This window comes from Vulpes vulpes, chromosome 15 (assembly GCF_048418805.1).
Source record: "Vulpes vulpes isolate BD-2025 chromosome 15, VulVul3, whole genome shotgun sequence".
Lineage (NCBI taxonomy): Eukaryota > Metazoa > Chordata > Mammalia > Carnivora > Canidae > Vulpes > Vulpes vulpes.
This window is the reverse complement of record NC_132794.1, coordinates 115,949,958-115,964,031: the sequence shown is the minus strand read 5'-3', so window position 1 is coordinate 115,964,031 and position 14,074 is coordinate 115,949,958. Positions and strand designations below refer to the sequence as shown.

The window sequence follows — 14,074 nt, the reverse complement described above, 5'->3', positions numbered from 1 at the left end:
GTAGGTGGTCACGGAGCAGGGCCACTGAATGCACCCCTGCACGGCCGACGAACCACCCCAACTCGGCATTTCCTTCCATTTGATACAGATTGCAAGGAGGCCTGAGACTGCTTTTTAGAAAAGTTAATAGTTTTTTTTTTTTTGGAAGTAAGCTCTAGGCCCAACGTGGGGCTTGAACTCATAACCCTGAGATCAGGAGTCCCATGCTCTACCGACTGAGCCAGCCAGGCGCCCCCAGACTGTAATTTTCAGAGCAGTTGGAGGTTTATAGAAACAGGAGGGAATGCAAAGTCCCCGTTATTCCCTTTTGGTAACATCTTGTGTTGGTGAGGCGCATGGTCATAGCTGATGAGCCAACCTCCATGCCTTGTAGGGAAACGGAAGCCCATAGTTTCTCCTAAGGTTCGCTCAGGGTGTTGCACATCCCAAAGGTTTTCACAAACGTGTAATGTCACGTATTCCCTGTGATAATATCCTGCAGAGTAGTTTCCGCTGTCCTGATCGTCCTCTGTGCTGCACCCCTGTGCGCCTCCTTACAGCCCCTGGCAAATGCTCATCTTCGCACGGTCTCCGTACTTTTGCCTTTTCCAGGACGTCCTGTAGTTGGAATCATACAGAACATAGCCTTTCCAGATTAGTTTCTCTCACTTACAGGTACACATTTAAGGTTCTTCTGTGTATTATTGTGGCTTCCTGGCCACAGATGATACTTTTCGAATTTCTTTTTTTTTTTTTTCCTTCTTAAAAGTTTCTGGGTGATAGTTTCCCTTTCTTTTAATGTTTTTGTGTGTTTACAATAAGCTCCTTTACTCGTGAGCTTGTCACAGCACATAGCGTTTGGGTATTTGGATGTTTGTGGGTTTCTCATAGCTTTTAGAAGTTTACACATTCCACCCCATTTTTTTTAAATTTTATTTTAAGCAGTTGGCTCCTTTGCAAAGAAATGCACACCGTTTACCAAGAATTTATTTCAGTGGTACGACTCCATTTTGCTTATTATTAGGCTTTTTTTTTTTCTCCCCCAAGTAATACTTCTTTGGGATATTGAAATAGCACAGGCCATAAAAGGAGAATGATTAAATTATTGGAAGGCAAGTATGCTACAGTGTGGCATAAACATGGAACGAGTCCAGCATTCAGCGTAGTTGTTGGCTTTTTTGGTTTAATAAATTAAACTACAAATTTTCCTAATTGCCAAACAAAATGTTAGGCCAGCTTTAGCCATTGCTGACAGTGAAACACAGCATAAAACCTGCTGAGAGTTATATGTGGTATTTAATACGAGACAGAGCAACGAAAGGGTTTTATGGCTAAGTATGAATTCACACCCAGAGCATTTGTTTCACATTAGGAGAGGTTTGTAAATCAGATCAGTGTGCCGGGGTGGGGTGGTCCCCGGCAGCCTCTCTCCTGTCTCTCCGGCCTGATATTTGGTTATTGGAATCGCTGCCAAAGGGAGCTCCCCCGTCCATTTCCATTTTCTCAATGAAGCGATTCGTCCTCTGACATCAGGAAGATTGGGTCAGGAAATAAGTGGGGGATTGGATTAGACGTGATGCTCATCCCCACCGTCCGAGGTCATCGGCCTGATCCGGCCACCGGGCAGCAGCCATCAGTTACCGAGATGCAGGCTGCCCATCGGTCCTTGGCCGGCGGGGACCCCAGGGAAGGTGAGAAGGATCTGGGAAAGTGCTTTCAGGGGAAAAAATGGCAATAACTATCATTTATTAAATTTGACAAGCAGGTTCTAAATATAACAGCCCTTTTCCCAAAGATCATTACTTTGAACAAATAAATGAGCTATGCAAGTTAATAAACGTCCAGGTCCCCCGTCCAGAGGTGTGCCTTTGTGCAGCTCAAAAATAGACCCTGCTCTCTCCCGCTGCCCTGACCAACGGCCGATCCTCTCCCGATTCTGCCGGTCCCCCAAAGCTTTTGTGTTGGACTTTGCGCCGAGTGTGGCGAGCCCAGGCCAGTCCGGGGAAAAAAGCTTCTTTGCGGTAAAAATAAACTTGCCTCGGTTCAGAATAACGTGACACGTAGCTACGCCTTCTCGTTCTGCAAAGGCCCCCTCTCGCCCATGATGGTGACTCGAGCAAGGTCCACGAGTACGTTTAACTTTAAGAAAAAAACCGAGTTGGCTGTTACAAGTCCCGTGGTCAGAAGCGCATTTGCCGGGGTAGGGGTGTTTGTCATGGCAAGTGACTGCTGCTTATGCTCCCTAAGACCCCATTATAATTATCCCCAGCAATTAGAGCATCCAGAAGCCCCTTCCAGCCCCAAACACATTTGTTCCCATTTATTAGACTGTGAGCAGTAACTAATTTACATTGTTTCAGAGTTGTGTGTTATGGTAATTTATTGCGTGTGCTGGGGGTCAAACAGAGTTGACCAGTCGGCAGGGCAGCCCCTCGCAGGGCGAGGACGGAGGTCCAGCGACGCGAAGGCAGCGAAGCCAGGGCCACGTGATTTGAAACCTGCTACGGTCTTTTTAATCATGTTTTGATTTATTCCCTGTTACATTACTTGCTTTACTCTTGTTCCCTTTCTGTTTTTTAACAAATCAGAGCCGGCAGCAGGATTTTCTTTTTCTCCTTTCTCCTTTCTTCTTCTTCTTCTTTTTTTTTTTTTCTTTTTCCGAAGGAAATGGAAGCGATATCTTCTAACGAGTGGAAACTTTTACTAATGCCCTGAATAAAATATTTGTCAGCGGCCTCCACTAAACGTAAAAGCACTCCGCAGAGGAAACAATGCCGTAACTGTTCCCTTCTCATCATAGCAGGTTTCGTTATCAAGTCGAGGAAAAAGGCTTGTTTAGGCGAAAATAATGATCATAAATAGAGCTGTATGGTGGGGCTCGGAGGAAGTGGTGACAGTGTCTGCTATCAAGACCAGCAATTGCAAGGAAATATGAGTGTTCTGATCCAGGGAAGCAGTAATTATCTTTTTGTGAAGAATGTACAATGATGTCGGATGATGAATTGATCGCAGATTGGAAGCGTGGTTTAACTGTCATGTACAGAGATAAGAGGGAGCCCCGGGATTGCTCATCGCTTCTGCTAGTTCACAGCCAGCCAGTTTATTAGCACAAATCCCAAATGTTTAGTAAACTCATTAGGTTCCATCTAATGCTAATTTATCATCATAGATGGAACCCTAGCAGTGGAAGCCGGAGGACTGTACCGAATCCACATGATTTACGGAGCTTTCTGATCAATCACGTCCTTTGCACTGGCCATTTTTCTTCAAATGCTTTAAACGGGCCTGAGTGATCCATAGGATTAGGCCATGGCAATCGGTTAGGGTTCTCCGGAGTTATCTTTCCTGTGATGGTTATCTGAAAGGTTAAGAAATCCTATACAGTCTGACGTGGGGAGAGCTTGGGTTTTGGATTGCGGCACCATCTCCCTCCCACCTGCCTCCCCTCCCCCCTCCGGCCCCCCCCCTCCCCGTCCTCCCTTTCCCTTTTACAATCCAGTCACAGAGTCGAATTCAAAGAATTTCCTTGCAAAATCAGTTTACCAAGAAATGCATCATGGTACATAAATGTCAAGTACAGTTTATTCTAAACTTCAGACAGTGTTTTTCTTTTAAAAAATCAAGCTTTAAATGCCCAGTTCTCCTGACATTTTCGTACATATTCTATAGTGTTTTCGAAGAGGGTAATAACCTTTGCTTGATCCTAGGCAACAGCTGCAAAGATAATGAAATTCTTATGATATTTCACCAGGTAAAATGTGAATTGCAGAAGAAAAGCTATTGAATTTTTATGGATCTTAATCGCATAAAATGAGATTCATGGGGCATACATATAACTATACTCGGCGGACCAGCGGCTGCACTTGCAGGGAGGACTCGCTGTGCGGCGCGAGGGGCGCTCCAGCTTCCGCTAGGAAAACGCTCCCCAAACGCTGCCTTCAGCTCGCCCTAAGAGTGATAATGAAATATGACAGAAATTTCCTTGTGCTGGATCAGTGGCAAGAGAGGTCCTGCACGGCCTATATTAATTCATCTGACTTATGTTCCAGGTCTTGATTTACCTTATGATTAAAAACTTGTGCAGGTTTGCTCACCAATTGAAATCAGATCTCATCTGCAGCCTAGTGATATTGATCCCTATTTAACATCAAGGCTCAGAATTGATTGGCATTGATTAACAATAAAAATGCTCTCCTCCATGTCCAGCCACCAAGCCAATATTCTGAAGGAAGTGCACCGTGGTGTTCTCCTCATTGACCAATCTGAAAAGAGAAATGGCCCCACCCGCACATAAACAATATATTTTAATGTTATTGTAACTGGATGCCGGACCGGCAGTGCAAATTGATTTTATTCTTGTTGTATAAGATAAATATCTTTAATAAAATTCTCATTTTTATTTAGGATTTTACAGGAATAACTTGATTACTAGAATAGTGATATTTTTCCTTCTCCCACGGTGTAAAAAATGGATTAAAACATAAAGGCTATAATATAACACTAGAGGTGAAATGTTAATCAACTCAGAAATCACGCACAGGGCGGGAAAGTCGGTGGGGGGGCGGGGGATATTTCACCCGTGGAGACACACGCGGCACTTTGCGTGCTGCTGGTTTTACTGAGCGTTTTACAGTTTGGGCCGGGCCCACCCAGCCCACGACGGTCGGGTGCTGAAGGGCAGCTTCCCTCCGTAACGTCGCGTGACCATATGGTTCCAGGGAGCGCAGACGGAACAACTGCTCAACAGGATCTAACCCGAGAGCCTGGAAGAGGCTGTTTGTTTCTGTTTTGTTTTCACTAGCAGAGTAGATGCAGCCTGTCAAGAGAATTTCTGACAATTCTCTTAACTAATGGCAGAGGGAGAAGAGAACGTGTTAAGGAAAATCAAGGCGAGAAATCTTGCAAAACTTCTGGTACTAGGCTGGGGGGACCCGTCTTGTCCCTCAGCCCGACCGGTAACCCCGACCGGTAACTCGGGTGCGCCGTTGGTGCTCATCCTTCGCGTCCAAGTGCGCTGGAGGCCAGGTCCAGCTGAAAGAAATTATCCAATCTCTAACATCCAGAAGTTTACAGTTATATAATGATGGAGAAAACCACAAATCCCAAGGGATGTCAAATTTTAAAGATACTTTTAAAATGAAATTATCCAACCAAGCCTATAAGGCAACCTTCTTGTACTTAAGACCAGAACGACAATCTGGAATTAATTTTTTTTGTGATAGGGCAAATCCAATTTGCTTCTTTAACTGTTGATTAAGGAATCAGTTCTACAAGGCTGTGCCCTGTGAGTATTTGCTGTTTATTTGTCTGTGGAGAGCCGCTGGCATCCCCTCCGACTGGGAACGCGGGGCAGGCATGGCCTAACGAAGCGCCGCCTGGCAGCGCGGATGCCCCGACTGGCCTTGCTCGTGTGCGAGAGGTAGTTGGCCTTCTGAGCAGCCGGGGAGGGTCACACGCTCACCTCCCGTCACGCAGGCAGAGCGGTTGCGAACCGTGGACCAAGTCGGTCCTATCTGCAGCCTCTCTACTGGAATCTGGAGGAGAGCATCCATTAGAAGTCAATAAATACGTAAATACCTTAAGTTAGAATGTGTCTTACGCTAAGGTCCGCTGAATTAACGTCAGAGGGTGGTCTGGCATCTGGGGACACCGAGGTAGCTGGTTTCAGGACAAATGCCTGTTACGGAGCATTTGGCCCAAAAGCCCCCCCCCCCCATTGGTTGTAAATATTTAATACGACGTTTCATTGATTTCATTTTAAACGAAGATGTTACCAAAGATATGTTTAAGTGCAGTCGCCAGGTTTGTCAACAGGCAAGCGTTGTTTAGAAGAAATGTTATTCTTACACACTTAAAAAGCAGAGGTGACATCTCTGCAGTGCTCCCCATTTGGATGAGCTAGCCTCCCCTGACCCCCCCCGCCCCCCGCCCCGGGGAAGGCCCCTGGGGCCTGCATGATCTGTTCTGCTGGTTGATTTGACCCATAGACTCTGGAACTCCTGGGTCCCCCCCACCGCTGTCCTGCATGCTCTGAGATGTCCTTGCAGGCCTGCGGCCGCTGGGAGCTCTAAAAAGGGACCAGCAGCAACCTAGGTGTGTTTTGTTTGGAAGTCACCTACCTGGAGCATTTCCCACCAGCATCAGTGAGAAGTGCCTTCCTGTTGTTGTGACTTGGGAGCGATTATTTTCGTCACCATATCTTAGATTGCCGTCCCAGGGCAGAAGCCCATGGGACTGAAGAAGCGGCCTCCCCTCCAACCGCCCCTGCACCGCCCCCCCAGGTCCTTGTATTCCCTGTTGGGGAGCTGTTCTTAAAAATCACTCAGTGTCCACAGTCCACAAAGCTGTAAATCCCACCAAAATACAGCCACGTTTGTATCTTCCTAAAAGTTGCTGTAAATGAAAAGCAATCAACGTGGAAGGAACTGTGGCTAGCAGGGGGAGGCCGGGGCAGGCCCGTGTGCCTGGATGTGGGGCCAGGCTCCCCTAATGGCTGGAAGGACTGGGACGTGGACCGGGGGCACTGCTTTTGCATCCGTGGCCTCCCTCCCTGCCTAGCTGCCGGGTCCTGTGCGTCTGTCCCACGGAGCTCCCCCTGCATCTGGACGGGACCCCGCTCTGCACCTGGCCCTGGGATGACCCAGCCAACATCTGCCCCTGGCCTGTGCGGCTTTTGACTTCTGCAGAGCCCCTAGTTGGTGCTTCCACCAGGTCCTATCCCCTGGTTGGTGCCTCCACCAGGTCCTATCCCTGTCCCCATCCAGGAATCCTCCTGAAGGGCAGCTGACCCTGTAACCCCAGGTCACGGCGCTCCAAGCACTGCTGTGTCCACTTGCTACTCCCCCTGATGTGGGCCCTGCAGAGCGGATCCTGTTCACCCTCTGTTCTCGCTCCCCTCCTCCCATGCGTGGCCGCAACCGCTGCAGCTGCATGACCTCTGGGGTGTGGAGGCGTCCCTCCCTGTGTCTGCTTTTGGAAACCATGGTGTCCCTTAGGCCCGTTTTGGACTCTGCGTCCTGAGAGCCCCATGGCTGTGGACCAAGCCACCCTTCTTCTCATTCACCATCGGGCCTGAGGGGCTGGCGCCATTCCTGGGTGCTGACATTCTAGAAGCAGGGGTGCGGCCCGAGGCCCCCACGGGCCTCAGGAGAGGCGTCTGGGCACTCGGTGCTCGGCAGCTCATGTGTGATGACAGAGGCAGGACAGATGTGTGTGTTGTCCCCACCACGTGTTCTGAGCGAGGGCCCGGAGCCCCAACCTGGCTCGTCCTGACACCCTCCGTTGCCCTGTAAGCTGATACTCCTGCTAAGTCTCACTAAGCCGCCACCAGGTTCTTTCATCCTTCCAACTTGACGCCTGCCAGCAGGCTGAACTTAGTGGTTGCTTATCTCATCTCAACCTACCTATGGAGGTAGGATGTTTTACTTGCCTAATTTAATACACAGACGTGTTTGCCTGCTTTGTTACCCACTTTCCAAGAGTGATTCCAGGGAGCAGACGGGCTCTTTCCCTGCCCTGTGGATGTGGCCTGTTCCTTCCCGGGGTGGCCCTAGACCAAGGGCCCCAGGGGGCTGCTTCCTGCAGCCTGCCTTGGGCACCTGGGCCTGCAGGGACCAGGGTGGCATCAGAGACCATCCTGGTGGGAGGCGGGTGTGCCCCTTGGCTCTTCATGGGCCACCTGTCGTTGGGGACGAGGCCCTGAGACCTTCCTGCATGTGGCCAGACAGGGCCAGGCCGTGTCTCCCACCCCCTTGCCTGCCCTGGCCCATCTCAGGAAGCGTGAGGAGGAGGATGGGGTGGCCACCCCGTTGTGACGATCCTGACACCACCAAGAAAGCAACCGCAGCTCCCATGTTCTATGTGTTCTCTAAGTGCTAATGCCTCCGACAGCCCCGGGCCGATGAGAATACGGCAATTCCTCAGGATTGGGGACATGGAGAAGCTTCCCTGGGTCACTCAGCCAGGCAGGGGTGCAGCAGGGATTTGAACCCAGGCCATCGGGACCTCTTTGTTCCCTCACCCCTCCGTGCTGGGGCACCTAGGACCTCACACCTGGGGCGGCTCACGTGCCAGCGGCCTAGGGGCCTCGCACTGGGGCAGCGGGTGTGACGGGTGAGCCGCTCTCTGCCTCCCTGGAAGGCGAGGGCTTTTGTGATGACATCTCACACCCAGGAAGACTGGGGGGGGGGCGGTGAGGGCTGCGTGTGACGTGCAGGTGTGCATGCGTGTGCACAGGACAGCCCCGGCGTCCGCGTGGCACTTCGTGTGGACGAGGGCGCGTGTCTGCACGTGGGGGTGGGTTCGGGGCTGACGGGCGCATCGAGCGCTTGTGCTCCCGTTGGCGTCGAAGCAGCGCGTGTCCAGAGCTCTGCCCGCGGGGAGGGACGACGGCCGGGCGCGGAGGGACGCTGTCCCGAGGGGCCGCCGCTCCTCCGCAGTGGTCAGCGCGTATCCGGAGGGGCTGCTTGCTCGTAAGCGCAGCTGCGGCGTCGGAGCCGTTCTTGGCCTGTAAAGACGTCGGCCTGGCCCGCGTCAGCCTGTGTGGCCCACGTTTGCCGCCGCCGCGCTCGGATGTCTCGCCCCACGAGGGGTTCTAATCCCATTTATCAGCGAGAAGTCCTGACAGGGTTTCAGGGCGATTAGGGACCAATCCAGAGGTGCGGCGCTGGCGGCCGGGGCGGCGCCCTTGGCTGCCGCTGCGGCCTGCGTTCCCCGGGAGCCGCCGTCTCACCGGGTTTGGCCAAACAGACCGACCCAAACCCGCAGCAAGAAGCACGTCTCCCCGTGATCCCTGCGGGGCGAGAACGTGACCGCGCGGGGGCCTCCCCTACGTCGGCGGCAGCCCCTGTGATGTCATCACCGCGGTTTCTCCTCCTGACGGAGCCTCAAGTCGATGTGGATTTACGTCGTGGTACTGCCCTTGGCCAGTTCTCGGCGTGTCCTCAGGCCTTGAGAGGGGACAGGAAGGCCGCCGCCCCGGGGAGGGGACGGGTGGGGGACAGTGAGGGCAGCCCGTCCTGCGGGCTCCTTCCCCCGGGACGCCGGCCCGCCCGTGGCTTTGTTCCTTCTCCTCTGCCCCTGCGCAGGCCAGGCCCTTCCCTGGCGTCCGTGCTGCCTTCTGGGTGGGTGACATGATCCGTTTCAGAAGCGTAGTGACCGTGAGTGTCCAAAGTTATTTTGTGCAGCGGAGTGGCTGTGGCATTCCATGTGAGGGAGAGACACAAAGAGGCCTTGTTTGTTTGGGACAGGTCAGAGGTTCAAGGAGGCTTTGAAAGGATCAAGTTGGGATAATTGAGTTATCAGATGCCAACTGTCCGCTTCCGTGAGCTCACGTCTTCATCCCCTGTCAGTGTGATGGGATCCAGAAGGCTGGCCCGTGGGTGCGCCCTGGTTCCACCCCCAGAGCTCTGCTCCCGCCCCAGGTTGGCTTCAGGAGCCGTGAGGGTCCTAGGAACATCTTGCCGCCGCCGCCTCCTCCTCCTCCTCCTCTTCTTCCTCCTCCTCCTCCTCCTCTTCCTCCTCCTCCTCCTCCTCCTCCTCCTCTTCCTCCTCCTCCTCCTCCTGGTCCTGGTCCTCCTCCTCCTCCCTGACTCAGTGGTCTTCACGAACTTGATGAGAGGGAGCACTCTGGTCCTCCAAGTGTCAGCCCTCCCTCTCGGGCGCCACCTGGTGAAGATGACCCCTCACTTGCCACCAGGTGGCCATTGCCCTACCTCCTGGTGCTGCCCGCCCAAAAGTTTCATCGTGTCCTTCTTTCCGCACCAATTTAAAAAAAAAAAAAAACTGGCTGGTTTTCCTTCTAGAAAGGGGTGCTGGATGTTTACTGGAGGGCCTCCCTCGGAAAGCCGCGTGCAGGACACCAGGGCGCCCTCTTGGAGTGGCCTCCAGCAGAAAACGTGCCCCCGGGGGTGGGGGTGGAGGAGGTTCTGTTGGTTTTCCTGAAGGATGTTTATGTGTTGTTATTTATTTATTTATTTATTTATTTATTTATTTATTTATTTATTCGTTTGTTTATTCATTCACAATAGACATAGAGAGAGGCAGAGACACAGGCAGAGGGAGAAGCAGGCTCCATGCAGGGAGCCTGATGCAGGACTCGATCCCAGGACCCCAGGATCGCGCCCTGGGTCAAAGGCAGGCGCTAAACCGCTGAGCCACCCACGGATCCCCACGTGTTGACTTCTTTATGGTGCATGTGATTCTGGGGCACTGCGACATGTATGATCCGAAGCTCAATAGCTCATGCTACTTTTAAGTATTTTGACTCATATGTTTAATCAAAATTGGTCCCTGCACTCACTTAAGAGATCATAACATTATTTAGGAAAAGGGTGATTTTTTTTTTTCATCACGCTTCACCTTTTTTTTTTTTTTAAGACTATTTATTTATTCACGGGAGACAGAGAGGCCGAGGCAGAGACACAGGCAGAGGGAGAAGCAGACTCCCTGCAGAGAGCCCCATGTGGGACTTGATCCCAGGACCCTGGTATCACGCCCTGAGCCAAAGGCAGATGCTCAACCGCTGAGCCACCCAGGCGTCCCACGCTTTTACCTTTTAGAGGCTGAGATGTTAAAAGATCCTGGACTGAAGTGCTTCCCCTGGGGATCCCTCCGGAATTAGGTGTGGCATGACTGGTCACGGTGGCTCCTGTTGGCTGGCCTGGGGGTGGGCAGTGGTGGGGGGAGAGGGTCTCTGCTGGACCCTGCCTGTGACCCAGACCCTGTGCAGGCACAGATGAGGCCCCGGGGCCACCCAGGACACAAGGGACAGGTGGTCTTTCTTGTCCCCAGGACACCCAGGAGAGGTGAACCCTGGGCACGTGGGAAGCCCCTCAGTGCACACGTGCCCGTGTGGATGAGCACGTGTGGGCTCCAGCAGGTGGTGGGCACGTGGGTTTGCCACGGGCCGGATGTGTCTGAAAGCTGGGAAATGGGACACAGGAGTCCTCATTTTTCTTGCTCTTGTCCATCGGCCTCTTCTGCTTTGGGTCCCCTGGGACCCCCCCCCCCCCCGCTCCCTGCTGTCCCAGAGCAGGGAAGGAAGCTTGTCTGGACCCGGGGTGCCCAGCTGACCACCCTTCCACCGTGTGTGCTGCAGGAGCGTCCGACCTGCCACTCAAACTGAGGGCGCTCTGCAGCTTTGGAGCTCAAGGCCCTGTTGTGTCCTGGGTGCAAGCACCCTACTGCTTGGGGGCATCTCCCTGGTCGTGGGATCCCACATGCAGGTCAGGGCTCCTTTAGCTGGGAGGTGTGGCCAGGACTGTCGTCTCCAGTTTCCAGGGACTCTGTGTGCTTCCTGGTGCAGGTGCTGACCTTGGGGCGCCTGTCCCCAGCCCACAGCGTGGACCTGTGTGCCTTGGAGCTGCGCGGAGCCCGGCCCTAGAAGAGTCCCAGGGCCCAGCCTTCTATAAGTTTAGGGATTCCCTTGGCAGAGTCGGCACTCCTGCCCCCCCTCCAGTCCTGTGTGTTTCTGTGGGACGTGTGCCCCCACCCCAACCTTGGTGCATGGAGCCTCCTGGCCCACACGTGCCCCCCACCTCCTTTTCCTCTCACTGCTCTGCCCTCTGAGCTGTAGACCCTGTCACCAGAGAGAGGTGACCTCCAGGCCCTCCCTGCCCCTCGGGAAGATCTCAGGTGTGCATGGTGGGACGGGAGCGTGGGCAGAGCCCGGGTCTTGTCTTTCCCCACCTGGTCGGAGCTGGTGACCTGGGACCAGTCCTGGCCTCCTCCCCTCTAGGGAGTGTCGTGTGGCTTCACTGAAGAGAAAGGACTCGACCAACAGGGCCTACGGTCGTCGGTCTGCGACGTCTTTAATTCCACAGCAGAGTTCTGTGACTTTATAACTCTTTTTTTTTTTTTTTTTTTTTTTAAATCTACGATAGTCACACAGAGAGAGAGAGAGAGGCAGAGACACAGGCAGAGGGAGAAGCAGGCTCCATGCCCCGGGAGCCTGACGTGGGATTCGATCCCGGGTCTCCAGGATCGCGCCCTGGGCCAAAGGCAGGCGCCAAAACGCTGCGCCACCCAGGGATCCCTATAACTCTTAATTCCTGCAGGAGACTGTGCTGCACGGTCCCCGGGGCTCTGCAGCTGCTGTCCAGCTGGCCTGGGGCACTGGGCTGCCTGGGGGCCCGATGGAGGAGGGGTCACTGGGGCACTGAGGGGTTCTGTGGGGCCCACCCTGCCTGGGGCTGGTCTGGGCTTCCCCCTTGGACCTCTGCCTGTGTTCCGGGCTCTCCGCTCTCCCCGGGGCCCCTAGTTACAGCTGGCAGAGTGACGCGGGTGCTGGGCTCTGGGCTGCACGGCCTCTGAGGCCCCTGTGGCAGTGACCCCCTGTGTGCAGGTCCGGCCTCTGGACCCGTCTGTAGTCTGTACTGTCGGATGACATGCCACCATGGCCGTGCTCCTGTTAGAGGAGCGGTGGCTGCGAACTGTCCGTGCCAAGCACCGTGGCCTGGTTAGGAGGTGTTGCCGGCCTTCTGCACGTCAGCCCCGTGGGGGGCACCTGTCTAACCCTCCCTTGAGCCTCTGCCTTGTATTGAGTTGTGGGGCCAGTTCTGGGGTCCAGAGCCCCTCGGGCTCGGGCTCCTCTTGTGCCCTCAAGGAGATCCCCATTGGCTGGAGTTCACAGCAGCAGCAGAGGTGCTCACCTGGGTCTGGGATGATGGCACCGGGTCCCCCTCCCACTCCAAGCCAGGCACTGCGGGACCCATCGTCCCCACCTGACAGCTGAGAGGGTCTCAGGTGGCTTATCAGGGGCAGATGTGCACCTGCTACGCGACTCCACTCTGGGTGCTGGGTCAGCAGTTGCAGGGAACCCTCTAGAATCTCCCCTGTGCTGTTTCCCTGTTCCTGCTCCCTGGGTCGGGTGCTCCGAAGAAGACAGTCCAGATTCCTGGGCCCCCCACATTCTGATTAGAGCACCACACGCAGCTGTTGAAGGCAAGGATGTCGTCCCTCCCGATCCAGACCTAGTGCGCTGAGTTCCAGAGGGCTCCAGAAGGTTCCAGAAGGTTCCAGAGGCCAGGCTTTGCATGAGGGATGATGATGATGGGGCTTCTGTGAGGGCGAGCCTTGGGGTCCTCATGCCCAGCCGTGCGTCCTGGCCTTAGGAGGGGCGGCTAAGAGCAGAGTGTGGGACTTGTGCCGCCTTACTTGGCGCCTGTGGAATCGCGCACCTTGCTCACAGCCTCCAGGCTTCTCTTCCCAGGGAACAGGCAGATTGGAGGCAAACGATGGGGAGTGAGCGTACACACTCCCTGCCCAGCCCTGAGCTGCCACTTAATAGTATGCAAATGAGCCATCAAACAGTCACCCAGCGCGGAGGGCCCTGCGTGCTGCCAGGGGCCGCAGTTAGAGACGGACTTATTTACACAGCACCTACTGTGTACAAGGGGCAGCTGCAAACTCGCGAGATGACCCCTGCCCCCTGGGGAGCCCAAGGCCTCCTCAGGGATGGGGTCTGCTCTGAGCCCCTTGGCGAGCCCACGAGGAAGTGGCGCTGCTGCCTGGGGAAGGCCTCTCAGGCCTTGAGGGGCGGAGGCGACTTTGTGAGGTGGAGAGAAGGAGGTGCCTTCAGGGAGTGAGAGGAGCCTGGGTGGGGCCACAGTCAGGGCCGGGGTTGCCCTGCAAAACACAGGACACAGGTTTTAGGATAAGTATATCCCAAGTGTTGCATGAGCTATACTTACCCTAAAACCTTAGTCCCTGCTTGTGTGAAAGGCGGATTTCACTGGGAGCCCCTGTGGTTTCACTTGCAAACCTGGTAACCCCATTCTGGGTAGGGTCCAGGAGCAGCGGGCTCTGCATCTATGGGATGGTGCTCTCTGGAACCCTGAAACTGTGCAGGGGAGGTGGAGGGTCAGAGAGGCTGGTGCTGGCCCACTGGGCAGATCAGGCCCAGAAGCCCAGGTGCAGCCCAGGGGTTGGCACTGCGTCCACACCTTCGCCCTCTCCTGGAGGGCTCGACCTCAATGGGGGGCGCAGTAGGGCCCCGCTGGGGTCTGGGTGGTGAAGCGAACAGAGGCAATACGTGGAGATATGTTGGGGTCTGGAAAGAAAATACGTACCACGCCCCCCCCCCCCCATTCCCAGT

The 14,074-nt window shown here is 54.4% G+C and overlaps 1 protein-coding gene and 1 non-coding gene across 12 annotated transcripts in view; one reads left to right on the top strand and one right to left on the bottom strand.

Annotated features, from left to right (window-relative positions):
• The window catches only part of EBF3 (EBF transcription factor 3), a 115,915-nt gene that overhangs the window by 14,670 nt on the left and 87,171 nt on the right, over positions 1-14,074 (top strand). The gene's annotated exons all lie outside the window — the stretch shown is intronic.
• On the bottom strand, positions 158-230 carry TRNAR-CCU (transfer RNA arginine (anticodon CCU)). Its single transcript has one exon. It is a non-coding gene; the product is annotated as a tRNA-Arg (tRNA).